The sequence below is a fragment of the Opisthorchis viverrini genome (assembly GCF_000715545.1).
Source record: "Opisthorchis viverrini unplaced genomic scaffold opera_v5_38, whole genome shotgun sequence".
Lineage (NCBI taxonomy): Eukaryota > Metazoa > Platyhelminthes > Trematoda > Opisthorchiida > Opisthorchiidae > Opisthorchis > Opisthorchis viverrini.
In genome coordinates this window covers 2,256,155-2,274,058 of record NW_008751695.1, presented here as the reverse complement: position 1 = coordinate 2,274,058, position 17,904 = coordinate 2,256,155, and positions in this window count along the sequence as shown.

The following is a 17,904-nucleotide window of genomic DNA, read 5'->3' as shown; positions in this document are numbered from 1 at the left end:
TTTTGGTACGCTACATGTATCTCGCCAGTTGCATTTGCTTCCACTTTAGTACAGCGGACAAGGTAAGGCGCGAATCTTGAAGGCCGGAATTTGGTATGCCGATTCGCGCCAGTTGTGGCAAATAAAGGGCACCTCCAGACCACAATAATGGCAGTATTATTGTACACCTGCGAGAGTCGGTCACTTTGGTTGGAGGATTTGCGGTATCTTCCATTTTCTGAACACCGAGAGCAAATAATTGAGTGTTATCTTCTAGAAGTTGCTCTAGCTAACAGTGTCCAATATAAACGAGTTTTCTGTTTGAAAGAAGACCAGTCATGTTTTATGTGACGATAAGATATACCTGAATTCGACAAAAAAACCCCGATTCAACAATTATCATTAATTACTTGCTGCTCGCACGAATAGGTTGGACTTTTAGCCTAGATTTTTTCTGATATGGCCATATCGGCTTAGAGCTAGCCAAAGTTAACAGCGGAAGGTAACACATCCCAGGAAGAGTAAAACAAGTTTTTATTTGTCATCGGAAGGTCGCGATTCACTAAAAACGTCCCTCGTAGACACGGTATTAATCTATTCCGTGAGTCACACTATATATCAGCTGTACCGATCCTGTGTACGGCTGAGTTGAAAGATCATTCTTCGCGCTCTCCGTCCACAGAAAAATGTAGATTGTTGATGCTGAGTATCTTGACTTAGAACAGTAATGTTATTTTCCCCACGCCGTGTAATGAAATTATACCTGGCAACCACGCTAATTCTATTCCGGATCATCAAACAACCGACAAATTAACTTGTAAGTAAGAATTTTCTCCTCCTGGCAGGGAGTCAAACCCTACGGGCCGTTCAATGTGCATTTTTTTCACTGAACATACTTTCCTCAAATTTGCATAAAATGCGATTTTATGACTTTAATTTGTAGTTCATTTGCTACCTAGTAAACCAAAAACATCCGCATGTTCGTGTGACTTAAACCCGAAAAACCTCATATCACCTGATGAGCACACCAAATTCTTGAAAGTAAATTAAGTACAACAATATTAAAAACAATAACGTGTTTTCAGGATCGGTTTGCCAGCCTAGAGCCTACTGTCATCTAATTAAATCAGACGAAAATTGAATTTTCTGTTTTATATATGCAGCGTCGACTATAATCTCGTTAACGTTTCTTCACAGCTGCTGACCCGGAAGGCCGTAAACCGGTTGCATTAATTTTATATTCTGTGTGCAACTCTCAGAAATATTAGCGGCGAAATTTTCACCGAATGGTCTTTCACATTGGTGCACTGATTTTTCAGGAGCGTTTGTATAAATGGCTTCATTGGATAACCAAGATTCGCTACTCATTTGGGAATATTTGAGTTGCTAAAAGTGAAAGAACAGTTTATCAGTAAGCAAGGAAGGCAATTAAAAAGCACAGCGAATGCAATGTTTGAGCCGTATTACTTGAATAAACGAGGAACATTGTGTTGATTGCACTCGTGAATTAATCGCTCTCTTAACCACACACAGCTGTTCCCTGCATATTCTATGCACAGCGGTCAAAATTCATCCATTTATTTCAGAAGACTACTGTTTCCATACCCTGAGATTTTGGGAAACTGTGAGGAAAATCGGAGAAAGCTACCTCAATACGCCTTTGTTTGGTCTGTAAGATTATTAGTCACCCAATCATTTTCGGAGGACACACTACTTGACTACATACAGACTGCATGCACTTTGGGTCACAGAAAACGAGTCGCCTCCCGTAAAAACGTTAGCACCCCGTATGCTAGTCCGCAGCTAATCTTAGAAGACATTTGGCTTGTCCATCTCTACCATGTAAGCAACAAGCTTCTGAAATGCCTGCTCATTTGTGATTCATTTGAACAGAAAAACAGTGATGCATCTGTTCGCAAGGATGTCTCGTCGATCATCAAATATATTCTGCATGATCGCAGACGAAAAAAATTCACCAGGTTTGGGTTTGTTGATAGCTATAGAGAACAATAGTAACTGTCATTATCAATAGAATAAATCGAACACAGTTTCGGTACTTTTGTTTCAGAGGCAGTTAACCTGGGTGGAAAGTCTCCGAAAAAACTTGTCGCACTGTCTGCTGAAGCTAACGGTTATAAACAAATGTGAGCACTGCTGACTGGTGTGATTACGACCTGATTCTTCTGAGTGCAAAATTTATCTACACATGGAGACTTTGTGTCCCCTGCTTTGGTGCAGAAGTACAGTTTGCCCAAGTGATCGAACGACGTAAGGACAGCAGGGTGAAAATAGTCGTCAGATTTATAGAGCGGCTTCGTTTTCCTCTTACAAATAGTGCCAGTTGCTGTGCTTATGTTGGTTCCTTAATTTCCATAAAGGCATTTGCCACATTATGTGAACACAGCACTTGAAAATGTTTTACTCATGGGTAACATTCTAGAGAGGTAGTGTTTTAATTCGTTTGTTGTGCGATTAAAAGGTGCTACAACATTAACAACATAATACACAACGTGTTGAGCTAGGTGCTGTTAGGACAAACAAAGTTTTTTACTGGTGAGAGCGAGGGCGTTAACGCTCATCTTGTATCTGCTACTCAAGCTGGTAAACTAGTGGCTTCTTATTATGCTTAATACCGATACGAATGTAAGACAGTACTTCAATGTTTTTTAGAGGAATATGCACAAACGTTTTCCACCAGAGAAAGATGATTATGCACGTACATCTTTTATGTTCACAGTAGTGTGAAGACAGATTTGCCTGGCTATACATGCAGATCCTAGGAGTTGAACGGTATGATACCAGTTTGCACGTGACGCGTAGTTCGGTGCAGGGATGCCACAAGTTTCTACAGCTGATATTACGAAGATGTTATGCTACTCATTCAGTGAAATGCTATGATATTGATAAGGCTTCGTTTAAAATTCAACCAACATCTTCAATTTTTCCAATTACCAAACCATCTCCAGTATCAGAGAACAGAGTGGCATCGGTAGTTCACTAAAACTCATATATATGTCACTGATGGAAGCTTTAGCTAGTGAAAACTGGTCAAACGCGTACTTTGGGCTCATGTGCATTTGATGTTCCCCAAAATTCATCTGACTTGCCTGTACTGTAAGGAGAAAACAAAGACGTGCCATATTGCACCACATTTACACAGCTATGATAAGTTTCCCTTAGAGACAGGTCTATGTAGCTGCAACTAACGCCCACATGAGAATTAGCTGGGATCCCTAAACATGTCCCATTTTTATTGTTTAACGTCGTGAGCAGTAGATCCAACACATGGTGCTTTCTTACAGATATCAAATCAAATATCCGATACAAAATTGTCCAAGAACACTGCAAACCAAACAAAATCGTACCCGATTCGCCCCATAAAGCCGACAATTTTGTCTTGCAAGCACCGTCCATCGCACCGTGTTCATTTTATTTCACTTCCAGCCGATCTCCACTGAATGATGGGGATAAGAACGGGTGCATTAAAGATTTTGATCAGTCTATTAAACTTAATGTTCGATAACAAAATTAACCAGTCAATATTCAGTTTTGGGGTTTATGCAAGTTTAGAATTGTGACTAAATTCTATTTATAATTAGGCCTGTTTCACTCTTACAGCGTGATTATTGAGTCATGCCACCTGTTCGCCCATAGTTTTGCTCTTCACCGAATTGCACTAGATACAACGAAGTGATTCAGATAAACGTGAGGCTAGCCACGAAACACCACTCATGTTTGTTTTCACAACTTCATGAAAAAATATGTCAACTATGCTGAGATTTTTTTTCATGAATTTCCCCATCCACTACTTTTTTTACTTTTGACCTGTGAGATGACCTCAAGTGTAAAAAACAGATTGCGCTCGGAAGACTAAGTCTCATACGTTCTCAGTTCCCATAAAGAAAATAATCTTGCTGTGTTGTTGTAACAGTGTCGCCTTGTTATTTCGATCAGGTCGCACCTGGTGGTCAAATCTTTCAAAAATGCAAGTGGGTGACGTCAGCTTTTTGCCATTTAATCTTTCTTTCACCTAACGAAGTCACACAACTTTCCAACTTTACGTTCATGTTTGTCGAATTTCTGTTCCAACTGCAATGAAGCTTTAATCAGTTACTTTGAGGACGCAAAAATTCACGGAATATTTTAGTTCACCCATATCTTTATACACAAACGTTTTTTTGCCAGTTATACAAGACGCTTGAATCAGTTGGCGGCCTAACGGCTCAAAGTTCGTGCTGGGTGCCACTATCAGAATTCTGCCTAATTTACATAAGATAGGGACGAGTTTACTCCCAAGTTCTGGGCAGAAGACATCTTACCTGTTCCTTTTATTCTATTTGGTTATAAATATCTTGCCTTTAGATGTTCTACTATCATTGCGTAATCGTCGAGAAAAGACGAGAGAGCACACAAGAGTGACACAAGATAACGCCATTTGCTGCATTGCCATTGGGGCGGATAATTCTTGTGAAAAGAGTCACGCAAAAGGTAATCTTTATATGAGCCCACTGAGAAGTGCTTCATTAAAAAGATTCTCCACCAATATCTCGAAAATGCACATTATTCGGTCCTGTCCAGGTGCGATATGCAGACCAACGTAAAGCAACTGACTTGAGCATTAGAGACATGCACATCACAGGATGGGCACGGGTTTGAAAATGGTTCCTGATAGTTCGCCCCACAATTGACAGTCTTGAGAACTCGGAGGAGCACAGCCGCACGATCCACCCACTGAGTATCGGCGAATGTCTTGAGGCTACAACATGAGTAACGTTTTCTAGCTGTTGCAACATCAGGTATCCGTTACGTTTTTGTGGACTATATTTTTCGTGAATACTACCCATCTAGAATAAAAAAAGAGTTATTTGCTATTCAGGTGTTTCTCTTTGTCGGTTCCTGAATGGAAAAAAATCGCTGTATCCTACAATTATTTCTATCTTTTCATTAATTATTTTCAGGTGTTTCAACGGAATAGTAAACATACACACTTAAATTTCAACCTAATATCGGAGCGTCAAACAGTATTGTCACAGCTCTTGATTTGTGGATATTTTTCACCTTTGAGTAAGGAATGACGATCTTATCATTTTTCAACATCCGCTGTCCGATTTTCAGTTTTCCAAGTGGTAGGGAACAGACTGGAATCTGCCGCTTACCTGGCAAATCTCCGAATATTGCGGTCGTTTTCCTTTGTCCGGAAAACGTGTCAGCGAATGAGTTTAGTCGCCCGCACCACGTGACTGGAGGTCACCGATGTGTCCGTCCCTATGAAATCTAAAAAATCGGGTACAGAGATTTGGGGACACGACAAATCAAATCAGTGTCCTGAGCACTTCACTTTCCAGTTGATTCCGGCAACTGAATAGATTCACTAACATTACAGCGCAACTCAACAGGAGCGCACCAGTCGAAAAAAGCATTTGCTACTGACAGTAGACATGCAATGTAAATTTCAGATCATCAGTAGAGTTTTAATAGCGTAAACGATATTGAAGTTGCTATCCCCACAAAGTGACACGAACAAGCAAACAGTCGTCATTCTGACTGCTGTTAAAAAACCGAATGATTAAACATGCAGTACACTATGCTGCTTAGAGTGAACCAGTAATAGATTCCAATGGATCATCGAGATACCAAAAGATTTGGTGTTGTGAAGGACGAGGTATCTTACATATATTTTGAAATCTCAAAGCGTGAGACAAAAGAATGCGAATTTTATTAGCATGGTTAAGCCGACAAGAAGTGGCAGTCAGTTGGTGGGAACTGCAGAAGTCAGATGGATTATCTCAAAGGCTGATCGGCTTTAATGAAAATCACTTTGGTGACACAAAAGCGGATTGAAAATGATCTGCATTAATTATGGGCCGAGTCGTCATTCTAATATATCAGTAAGGGTTGATAAGCATTGTTTGAATCAGTTAAACTGATGCATTTATCCAACATATTAGTCTCGTTCTCTAAACTTCAAGTACCACTAATTTGATGAATTTGGGTTTCGACCGCTACTTGAATTCTGCTAATAAAATGTCCCACAATCAAAAGCAGAGTTTTGTGAAACCAATCTTCTACCCTTTCATAGCGTTTATCGTACTGTTGATTGAAACACCTGTGGAAAATCATGCTGACTGTGAACAAGAAAGTGCAGTGAAACAAAAGGTAAAGCATCCACCCAGCACCTACTTTCCTGCTTCCAAGCTCTGATATTTTGACAGAAAGATAGATAGATAGATAGATAGATAGATAGATAGATAGATAGATAGATAGATAGATAGATAGATAGATAGATAGATAGATAGATAGATAGATAGATAGATAGATAGATAGATAGATAGATAGATAGATAGATAGATAGATAGATAGATAGATAGATAGATAGATAGATAGATAGATAGATAGATAGATAGATAGATAGATAGATAGATAGATAGATAGATAGATAGATAGATAGATAGATAGATAGATAGATATCTCAAAAAGGATGATTATCAGTTATCTTTCTGACGAAATGTTCGCCTACCGCCATTTGTTACACTTTGTAATAGGCTCCTCAGCCAGACTTATAATCCCGGACATTGTGGTGCTCACGCCAAAGAGACTCCAAATCTTTGAGGTAATCACGATAGAAAGCATTGAGTGAAAGCACTATCTGTGAATTTTCAGGACGGATGCCGTTTCTTGGTAACTTGATTCCTGTGACTTTTGTACGCCACTATACTTGAGCCTCCAGATATATATGCGTGGTCGTCAATGGCTCCATGTTGAGCAACGAGGACAAGAAGAAAGTTTAATAGCTAGTGCTTCATACCAAAAATATAGACTGAGAGCTTGCAATACTTAGATCTGCAAATTGTATATTAGCAGAATTCCACAAGCTCTGCATTGCCATTATGGTTTATACTTGGTCTTAAAATTTTAGCCGGAAGCACCTTCACTAGTCACTTGGAGTTGGTGAACCTGGATAACACATGCTCTCGTTGGAGGACGCATCATTTAAATTTTGGTCAGAAGGTGCGTCAAGACTTCCCCAACTGAAGGTTCCCAGTGAGGAAATCACTTATCACAATTCCAGTGGTGGACAAATAACAAATATATCCTGTCAAAGCATAAAGAACACCCATAAGTTCCCGGAAATGAATGACGTATGTGACCTGTCGGAAGTCGGAATTGTCACCGCTGCCTCTGCACATCCGAAAAAGTGAATCTGGTGGAAGAGACATGTCACAAACTTGTCCGATTACTTAGAGATACACTATCAACCACATTGTGATTTCAGTCCCAAACATTGTCTTCTTACCAGCTATACATATTGTGTTACGTTTATGTTTGTATGCTGAAGCTTGTGGAAGACTCAGTTTGTCAACTCATCCGTCCGTAATGAAGATGGAAGCTGTGAATAGAATGTCATGATCTCCTTTTTCGTCTACATGATATCCAACATGAGTCTTTACTACGAGCTTCAATGACGACTAGAGAGTCATTAAGCAGCTTCTACGCCCTTATCGTCAATTAAGTTTTTATTACACTTCTAAAGATGCTATGAGCAAAACTTTCCAACTTGGGAGGAAGGTTCTAAAATGTCAGTTTCTCCGGATAATCTAGTCCATAATTCTTTTTCCATGGATCGGTTCGCCTAACAACAGAAGGATTTTTCAAAATAAATGTGTGGTCTTGTCGATAGTTTTTGCAAAATTGAGCAAAAAAACTGTGTAAGACGGCGGAGAAATTAACGAAAGTTTTCTTTCATTGCTCTGAGAGAATAGAATCTTCCCGGGATAGTATATTTCAGGACATCGACTAAAACTGCATTTTTGTTTGCACATTTTTAAGCCATTTGGCAGTCTCACAGAAACGTGAGTGTACTAACCTGTCTCTTAATCAACTAAAGTGTTTATTTACGAATTAATTTTTCAATAGAAGCATTTTAACAGTGAGCGTTTACATTAGCGCTGGTTCCGCTGGCGAGTGTTCTTTGAATGGAGCAAGTGGTATGAAAAAATCGAGTCTGTGGAATTTCCTTTATGTTGACCATAGAAATGGATGACACGTAGAACCACCACAGAATGGAAACGCATATGTTGACCATAAGGAAATTACCTAGATTCAGTCAGGCATTTCCATTTTACTTAGTCAGCAAGTTTTTGGTTTGCATAACAACGAATCCGGTGTATCTGGAATTGACAATGCTTTCTTCGGGATAATTTTAACACCATAGCAACACAAGATAGAATTGGCAGTTCTTCTGATATGAATGGATATCCGGTAGGTTTGATCAAATGGATAGAACAATGCGGGCTTTCAATTAGATGACTCGATGTTGGGAATGTTAACAGTTGGTCAAGAAAGCCAAGAAAGTTTTGTATCATCTTTCATTATGGAGAAATTGTGCACTTATTGTAGGTGCGCCTTCTTAAATGTTATTTTCTTACAGAATTTGAGATCTAACGAGTTGAAAGGTATTCCTTAGACTTGCCAATGTGTTTTTGATACAACAGATACAAGAGATTAGAAATAAAACAGACTATAATCGGACGTATCAACCCATTGTGAGTGACCCTTTAGTAAGTGACAGTAGTTTTCAGAATCAAAACACGACAGTTTTAGCGGAACGCTTTGAGCAAGCGGGTGATTGGCTGGCAGGAAACAGTTGGGATATAAGTGAGACGCATTTTCACTTTGTCAACCAGCTTAAGTACAAAGGGTTGACAGTCATTATCTGCTCCCTTTGTCCATTCTTTCGTTAACTCACTGAAACGACCGACCGTATTTACTGCTTGGGTGTTTACAGTGGAAAACACCGTTATCTCCACTCTCCCTTGCCTAGAACTATCACCAAAATTTTCATTTAAGTTTCACGCCTAGATAATAGGGCTTCGGCAGTCACATTCCATCTACATTTATTCGAGTAAACGAGTTGGCAGTTTGGGCTTTTTTACTGTGTACGACATTTGTGAACATAATATATCTCAATCAAATAGTAAAATCAAGACCTTTATCACTCTCCACACTGATAATGTGTAATATTTTGCCAAAAAAAGGCAAGTAGGAAACGTTTGTAATCCTGATATTTTGAAGAAGAAAACTGATATGATTATGCGGTTAAGAATTCACCGAATGTATGCGTGCCTGGGACACTACATACTCACTTTGAGAGTTTCGTTTCGTTTTAGAACGGAGCTTATTTAAATGTTTGACTGAATGTTCGAACTAAATATTTTCCCTTAGCTGCCCACAGGAAAGGAAATTCGCAAAACTGATGCTATCAAAGATTTCTAGTTTTAAAAGTGTTTCAAAAGCGTTTCTACAAGTGAATCGTTTGCTGTATGACAAAAACTTTGGATGGATTCGACTAACAAAGCCAATAGTCTCTGCTGTGATTCATCAAGTTTAGCTGGGTGTTAATGGAAATACAGACTGGGACACAAGTGACTAAAGAAACTTGAATAACCCACGTGCAGCTTAACAATACCCCTTCTGTGTGTTAATCACCTGAACCACGAGCCACGTAACGGGACTGTTGAACCGTGGACTCAGCTTTTTATTCAGGCGAAATGAGGGAAATGTTTATATGTGAGCTGATATAAGCCCACGATTCGCGAGGCTTTGATCCGTGCAGTTGGGGAAGCAAAGTCAGAAAATCTTAAATTCGTTGCTTGTGGCGAGATTGTTCACGTACGTTCAATTTTTTTTAAATTACATTTCAGACCTTACAATACTTTTATATAGGGCTAACTGAATGCCAGGCATCTGGACTAAATAGTTGGAAAGTGTGGCTTGTACATGTGTAGCTCATGATACTTAGGTGATATACTCAAAAGGATGGTTACATTGGTGGTAGTCGGAACGCATTGTTCGCATGAAAACAGAGTTGGCAAAGAATGTCATCTGCAAACTGGTCTTTCCTGATGTAGAATTATTTTTAGAGAAACTTTGCACAGTAAAATTTTGGATTTGACTTACTGGGGTCAATCCCTCAGTTGCTAAAGTACAGATTTGTGCATAAAGATTATGGACAAGTTGTAACGTGAGAAATTTGTAGGATTTGATTTGATGGATGATCCTTGTAGAACACCTAATTTGAGTGTTATTACAGGAGCCATAGGTGCTTAATGTTAAATTAAAGATGTTTGCCTCCAGTTAGGTCATGCAGAGCAACCATTTCCGACCCGGCTTATGTGCACAAATGACCGTGACGTAAGCTTTTAGACTTTCTTGGATTTAGGAACCACCATACGCTGGTTGTCTTCCGCTTCTGTACTGCGAATTGCTTGTCCCTGTTATGCAATCGGCAAATTTCGCTGTTGTAACTGAAGGGTGACAGTCAAAATCCTGCAGATTTTGTTTTCTTTTCCGTGTTATTCAAACTTTTCCAATGTGCACAGTACCTCCTAATTGAGAACATGGAAGTTCTCTTAACTTACCAATCCATACGCGACCTAAATAAACCCTGACGGAGTCGTACACATCCGACCGATACCCATCGCTAGAATGGATACATCACCAGTAGTTTTTAATTTCTGTGTTACCTGGTTTTCAACCGTTATGCACATCTTTTTACCGATATATTTTTTTGCGCATATATCTAACATACGGCGAAGATAGACTCCGAAAAATATCACAAAATAGGGATTCAGTTGAGTCCCCCGCTGGAACCAAATTGATCTGCAAATGAGTGTACCTGTCGAAGGTCCTGCTAAAGTTTTTATTCCCACTTCAACGACCTTGAGGTTCCCCATGGGAAATAACAAGATTAAATATACTGAGCAGAGCGATGCTATTCGCTTGCCTTATGAGGGTCCTTGATTGCTTAAAAAACAACTCTCCTCCCAGATTATTTATTTTGGTCAGCGTTAGATTACTCAAGAGTTTCTATTTCAAAATGGATAGCTAGGAAAGCTTTCCCCATGTAAATTCGCTAAAATATCATTATTGTTAGCAAATTTGCAAAGCTTCTACACCTTCCTAAAATAAATACAGGCATAAACACAGGAGACTTAGATTTCAAGCATCTTGATCTCTTGGTTTTAACTGAGAATTCGACTGATCAATAATTCCAAACCATCTACTCAAACGTACTTCGAGGCATGCACACGACAAAACCCTGCAGATTGGATTAGTGCTCGTACAGGATTATGCAGCTGCGACAAGAAGAGAAATGAGGCTCCTTTGATGTTTGCATGCTAATCCTTGATAGCGATAACCCGTTAACTGACGAGTGGGAGGGTCGTGGCCCGAATTCCAGATATTTCGAGAACCACCCTTCTGGGCTTAAACAAATTAGGAAACTCAGCTTGATTTTGTGACCACTGTTTAAGAAGAGCGTTTCTCATTTAAAAGACTCGATTATTTTTCTAAACCTTGCAACTACCACATGTGCTTTTGACGCCTGTGAAAAAAGTAAGAATAGGGACATCAGAGGTGACATCATTCCGGTCGACCAGCTAGTCGTCATTCTAGTTTAAGGAAAATTAAAATCGCCTGTCAGATATGCAGGGTTTGGGTCCTAACACTGTCAGGGGCACATACTGCTGAAGAGTTCTTCTAAATGAGAAACTATCTACATTGTGCAGAAACCAAGATACTTGCGAAGAAAATTAACCTACTCATCATACTCTCGGAATACAACGATTTCCGTTCCTTGCCACCAACAGTTCTAAATACTGTGCAACATGCCTGTTATTTAGCACAGAGAAAAACATTTAAAAGTACGCTAATTGTTGTTGCAGATGCAAAAGTTCCCATTCATCCAGTTCTTAATCGTCAGTAGACACGACCAAATAAAAAAAACTTGAGAAATTAATATATATATATATATATATATATACATACATATATATATCTGTTGTTCGCCTTGAAAACCCACACCGCACTCGGCCATATGAATTTCATCATCTCCAAAGCTTCATTCGAGTTGAACTTTTTATCTGTGTCATACTGCAGTGAAATTTGGACACGCTTTATCTGGGAGGAGATCAGTTTTCTCATACTTTGCGGTGATGTTTACTTTTATATGTATTCTTCCCGGGCGAACCAAACATGTCGATAGCACGTTGGTGGCAGGAATTCATAACCTGGAGATGACCTTAATAACTCTCGGGAAACACATCGTGGCATTTTGGATGTGTCTATGAGTAATTAACATAACATTGCGACACCACCAATCTAGCTCGTTAGAAAAATTGTGCTTGCCTGAACTAATTTGAGAAAGCGTAGTTTGATGATACGTTCAGAGTAAATATCTTCCCAAATGAGTCGGCCATTCGCATAGAACCACTTCACTCGGTAATCGTGGGTAGTGTAAGTGAGCAGAAAAACAAATAATCCAGAATATACGGAGGACGGTGAATTAAAACATCAGCAAGTCGCTGTGGAACAGTGACGAATGAGCGAACGGTTGATCGCTAGGTATCTTATAATCCGAAATCCGCATTCCTTATTTGTTGACATATCGACAACTTGAGCGCTAAGTTGATCGATAAACAGGTGGCGGGTGCCAGTTGCTTGGTGCCAACTTCTGGACATTTGACTGTGCAAACAGACAACTACGTTCTCCCGTAGGAGAATCAACATCAGTTTTCATGGACACTATGGCAATAACGAATAACCGATCGATGTTATCAACGCATTTGGGTGGGCAGATGACACTAGAATTACCGGTAAACAAAAAGTTTTCACCTTTGGTTAAAGTGTATGGAGAACGGAGGGAAGCGACTAACGGTTCCATGGATTTATCCGTTATACTGCGATTTGGTTCTCTAGATCAACAGTAAAGCGACTAGGAACTATTTTGGAGGACAGAAGTTTTAAATACGTCTAGTGGACAATTTTGCTAGACCGGCGACATATCGAATGCGGAGAAAACGAACTGATCATACATGGTTCGGAATGATAGCAAAAAAGAAATGAATATACTTTTGGAATCGACAAACAATCGGACGGAATTAAGTGGCATTTTCAACAGACAGTTAGCTCTTACTGAGCCATAGGTTTGAGGCTTTTTACTGTTTTCCTTAAAATGAAGTCTTGGTGAAGTCGATTAGAAATTATGTCACAACTGAGATGAATTAATCCAAAGTGACACACATGATGTAACTAAATTAATTTGCAGTATGAAGCCGGTCGAAAGTTCTAATAGTCATCAGTACGTTTTCGTAAGGGAAACTACTCTCANCATGGAAGTTCTCTTAACTTACCAATCCATACGCGACCTAAATAAACCCTGACGGAGTCGTACACATCCGACCGATACCCATCGCTAGAATGGATACATCACCAGTAGTTTTTAATTTCTGTGTTACCTGGTTTTCAACCGTTATGCACATCTTTTTACCGATATATTTTTTTGCGCATATATCTAACATACGGCGAAGATAGACTCCGAAAAATATCACAAAATAGGGATTCAGTTGAGTCCCCCGCTGGAACCAAATTGATCTGCAAATGAGTGTACCTGTCGAAGGTCCTGCTAAAGTTTTTATTCCCACTTCAACGACCTTGAGGTTCCCCATGGGAAATAACAAGATTAAATATACTGAGCAGAGCGATGCTATTCGCTTGCCTTATGAGGGTCCTTGATTGCTTAAAAAACAACTCTCCTCCCAGATTATTTATTTTGGTCAGCGTTAGATTACTCAAGAGTTTCTATTTCAAAATGGATAGCTAGGAAAGCTTTCCCCATGTAAATTCGCTAAAATATCATTATTGTTAGCAAATTTGCAAAGCTTCTACACCTTCCTAAAATAAATACAGGCATAAACACAGGAGACTTAGATTTCAAGCATCTTGATCTCTTGGTTTTAACTGAGAATTCGACTGATCAATAATTCCAAACCATCTACTCAAACGTACTTCGAGGCATGCACACGACAAAACCCTGCAGATTGGATTAGTGCTCGTACAGGATTATGCAGCTGCGACAAGAAGAGAAATGAGGCTCCTTTGATGTTTGCATGCTAATCCTTGATAGCGATAACCCGTTAACTGACGAGTGGGAGGGTCGTGGCCCGAATTCCAGATATTTCGAGAACCACCCTTCTGGGCTTAAACAAATTAGGAAACTCAGCTTGATTTTGTGACCACTGTTTAAGAAGAGCGTTTCTCATTTAAAAGACTCGATTATTTTTCTAAACCTTGCAACTACCACATGTGCTTTTGACGCCTGTGAAAAAAGTAAGAATAGGGACATCAGAGGTGACATCATTCCGGTCGACCAGCTAGTCGTCATTCTAGTTTAAGGAAAATTAAAATCGCCTGTCAGATATGCAGGGTTTGGGTCCTAACACTGTCAGGGGCACATACTGCTGAAGAGTTCTTCTAAATGAGAAACTATCTACATTGTGCAGAAACCAAGATACTTGCGAAGAAAATTAACCTACTCATCATACTCTCGGAATACAACGATTTCCGTTCCTTGCCACCAACAGTTCTAAATACTGTGCAACATGCCTGTTATTTAGCACAGAGAAAAACATTTAAAAGTACGCTAATTGTTGTTGCAGATGCAAAAGTTCCCATTCATCCAGTTCTTAATCGTCAGTAGACACGACCAAATAAAAAAAACTTGAGAAATTAATATATATATATATATATACATACATATATATATCTGTTGTTCGCCTTGAAAACCCACACCGCACTCGGCCATATGAATTTCATCATCTCCAAAGCTTCATTCGAGTTGAACTTTTTATCTGTGTCATACTGCAGTGAAATTTGGACACGCTTTATCTGGGAGGAGATCAGTTTTCTCATACTTTGCGGTGATGTTTACTTTTATATGTATTCTTCCCGGGCGAACCAAACATGTCGATAGCACGTTGGTGGCAGGAATTCATAACCTGGAGATGACCTTAATAACTCTCGGGAAACACATCGTGGCATTTTGGATGTGTCTATGAGTAATTAACATAACATTGCGACACCACCAATCTAGCTCGTTAGAAAAATTGTGCTTGCCTGAACTAATTTGAGAAAGCGTAGTTTGATGATACGTTCAGAGTAAATATCTTCCCAAATGAGTCGGCCATTCGCATAGAACCACTTCACTCGGTAATCGTGGGTAGTGTAAGTGAGCAGAAAAACAAATAATCCAGAATATACGGAGGACGGTGAATTAAAACATCAGCAAGTCGCTGTGGAACAGTGACGAATGAGCGAACGGTTGATCGCTAGGTATCTTATAATCCGAAATCCGCATTCCTTATTTGTTGACATATCGACAACTTGAGCGCTAAGTTGATCGATAAACAGGTGGCGGGTGCCAGTTGCTTGGTGCCAACTTCTGGACATTTGACTGTGCAAACAGACAACTACGTTCTCCCGTAGGAGAATCAACATCAGTTTTCATGGACACTATGGCAATAACGAATAACCGATCGATGTTATCAACGCATTTGGGTGGGCAGATGACACTAGAATTACCGGTAAACAAAAAGTTTTCACCTTTGGTTAAAGTGTATGGAGAACGGAGGGAAGCGACTAACGGTTCCATGGATTTATCCGTTATACTGCGATTTGGTTCTCTAGATCAACAGTAAAGCGACTAGGAACTATTTTGGAGGACAGAAGTTTTAAATACGTCTAGTGGACAATTTTGCTAGACCGGCGACATATCGAATGCGGAGAAAACGAACTGATCATACATGGTTCGGAATGATAGCAAAAAAGAAATGAATATACTTTTGGAATCGACAAACAATCGGACGGAATTAAGTGGCATTTTCAACAGACAGTTAGCTCTTACTGAGCCATAGGTTTGAGGCTTTTTACTGTTTTCCTTAAAATGAAGTCTTGGTGAAGTCGATTAGAAATTATGTCACAACTGAGATGAATTAATCCAAAGTGACACACATGATGTAACTAAATTAATTTGCAGTATGAAGCCGGTCGAAAGTTCTAATAGTCATCAGTACGTTTTCGTAAGGGAAACTACTCTCAAGGTTGATGAAACCTCTTTGACAGCCCACGACCGGTTTTGCCCTTCTTGAAGCTCGTCATGTAGGCGCAGTTCCCGAGTTTCTGTCAACTTTGTCTTACTCGGTTCCCAAAATGTCCTATTTTCCGTAAAATGAACGCACAACGGAGGCTGACAGGGACACTTGGAAATAAAGAAGTTGGATTTTATCCTCCATTACCTTTGATCAGTAAATTTAAGAGCATTCACTGAACTACTTGAGGTTTTTCTTCTGAATTGCGTGGCAATTTGTGAGATTCAGGGACAGACCGTATTGGCTTTTATATCATTCGTTAACTCAGTCCTGAGAATGTCTGAACTAATTTGAATTGGACTTTTGACACCAATACCTGCTTACGTAAACTCGCAGATTCTACCTAATTACGGGTGACCACAGAGGCTCAGAAGAAACTAGCCGTAAATGTGGATTTTTATGTTCCAATTAGGGACACTTGTCACAGCAGTAAGGTGTGCATTAGGTTTTATTTGATTTGCCTACTGAAGATACCGCACAAATTTTGAGGGCACTTAGGTATTCTAATCATGTCAGAAGCAAGACCGTTCATACCCACTTGTTCGCCCCTTCGACGGTTTGTTAATAGCCCGTAGCAAAATCATCTCAAGGAGACCAAGAATAGAACATTCCCTCACTCCACTAGAAGTTGTTCAGTGCATTCGTTTTCCTGATACGCCCAATGAGGGTTTTGAGATTGAAATATGTTTTAATTTCCTATTTTTCAGTTATCCAGTATTGTCCGGGAAGTACTGATCTCCTAAATCAAGTGTTTTGAGCTTCCGTGATCCTGCCAAGGTAAATATATTGGGGCTCTTTCACAGTCAGCGCTCACCTTAGAGAGATTATCGCACCTCCTACTATTGGACCACAAATTTCCCTTATTTAGGGGTATCAAATATGAGTTTAACATCGCTTTTCTGAGCCAATTAGTCGATTTGCAATAAAGCCTATCTTATTAAGTTAGGTGTGGCGTTTCTACCTCATACGGATGAGGATTCTGGAACAGTCTTCTTCCACAGTGAATTTGAATAGGACAAAACTTTGCAATGTTGCCCCATCTATTAAAAAGAATACTCCCATCTGCTGCCAAAAATTCGCATTACTATTCGTGGTCGAACACAGAATACTGAGGGTATCTCCTTCTCGGGAATATATATATATATATATATGTATATAGGGTTGAGGTTTGAACAAGTACGTACACATAGACAGGGTTATACTTGCCACTTGCTGGTTTCAGGTCTATCATCTAAAAACGACTAGAATAAGGATACTGTCCAACGAAAATATTTTCCAATCTGTTCTATCGTCACTGATGACCGACCAGGATTTCTGCTCAACTGGTTAATTACCAAAGAAGCAGATTTGCAGGTTTACGGTAAGCAGTAAAATTTTGTTTATAGTATACTCTCAAGGATGATGATGCCAATGAGACTGGTGGAGCAATGTCTAACAGCTGAACAGATGAACTCATTTAGCTGTACACCTGCAACTGAATTTCGATTAAACCGTGTCCGGTTTTGGTGTGAATGTGAAGCCGCCTTAGAAGACAACATTGCATGAGAACAACCGATCGGGATAGATGAATATGTCTTTTTAGTGAAAAATCCTCTGAATGAACCCCACCTGATTGTCTGAAAACAAAGCGTCAAACGTATGGAAACCTTTAGGGTCATACATCTTTGTTATTGGATTGACCACAGCCATAGCACTGACACCGACGTTCCAAGTAGGATTTCGACCGTTTAACGGACAATTCCGCAATTCGCAGAGACACCGGTCATCGACAAATGAATACCTGGTACCATTGCTATTACAATCTTGATGACAAACTTACTTGAAATGTAGACCGGGATTTTCTACGGTGTATATATCATTTTCGTATTCTTTATAGAAGTGATCTGAAGATGAAGAAGATGCGAAGGAGTTCTTCTGAGTTCTCGTGGGGTGGCATAACGCG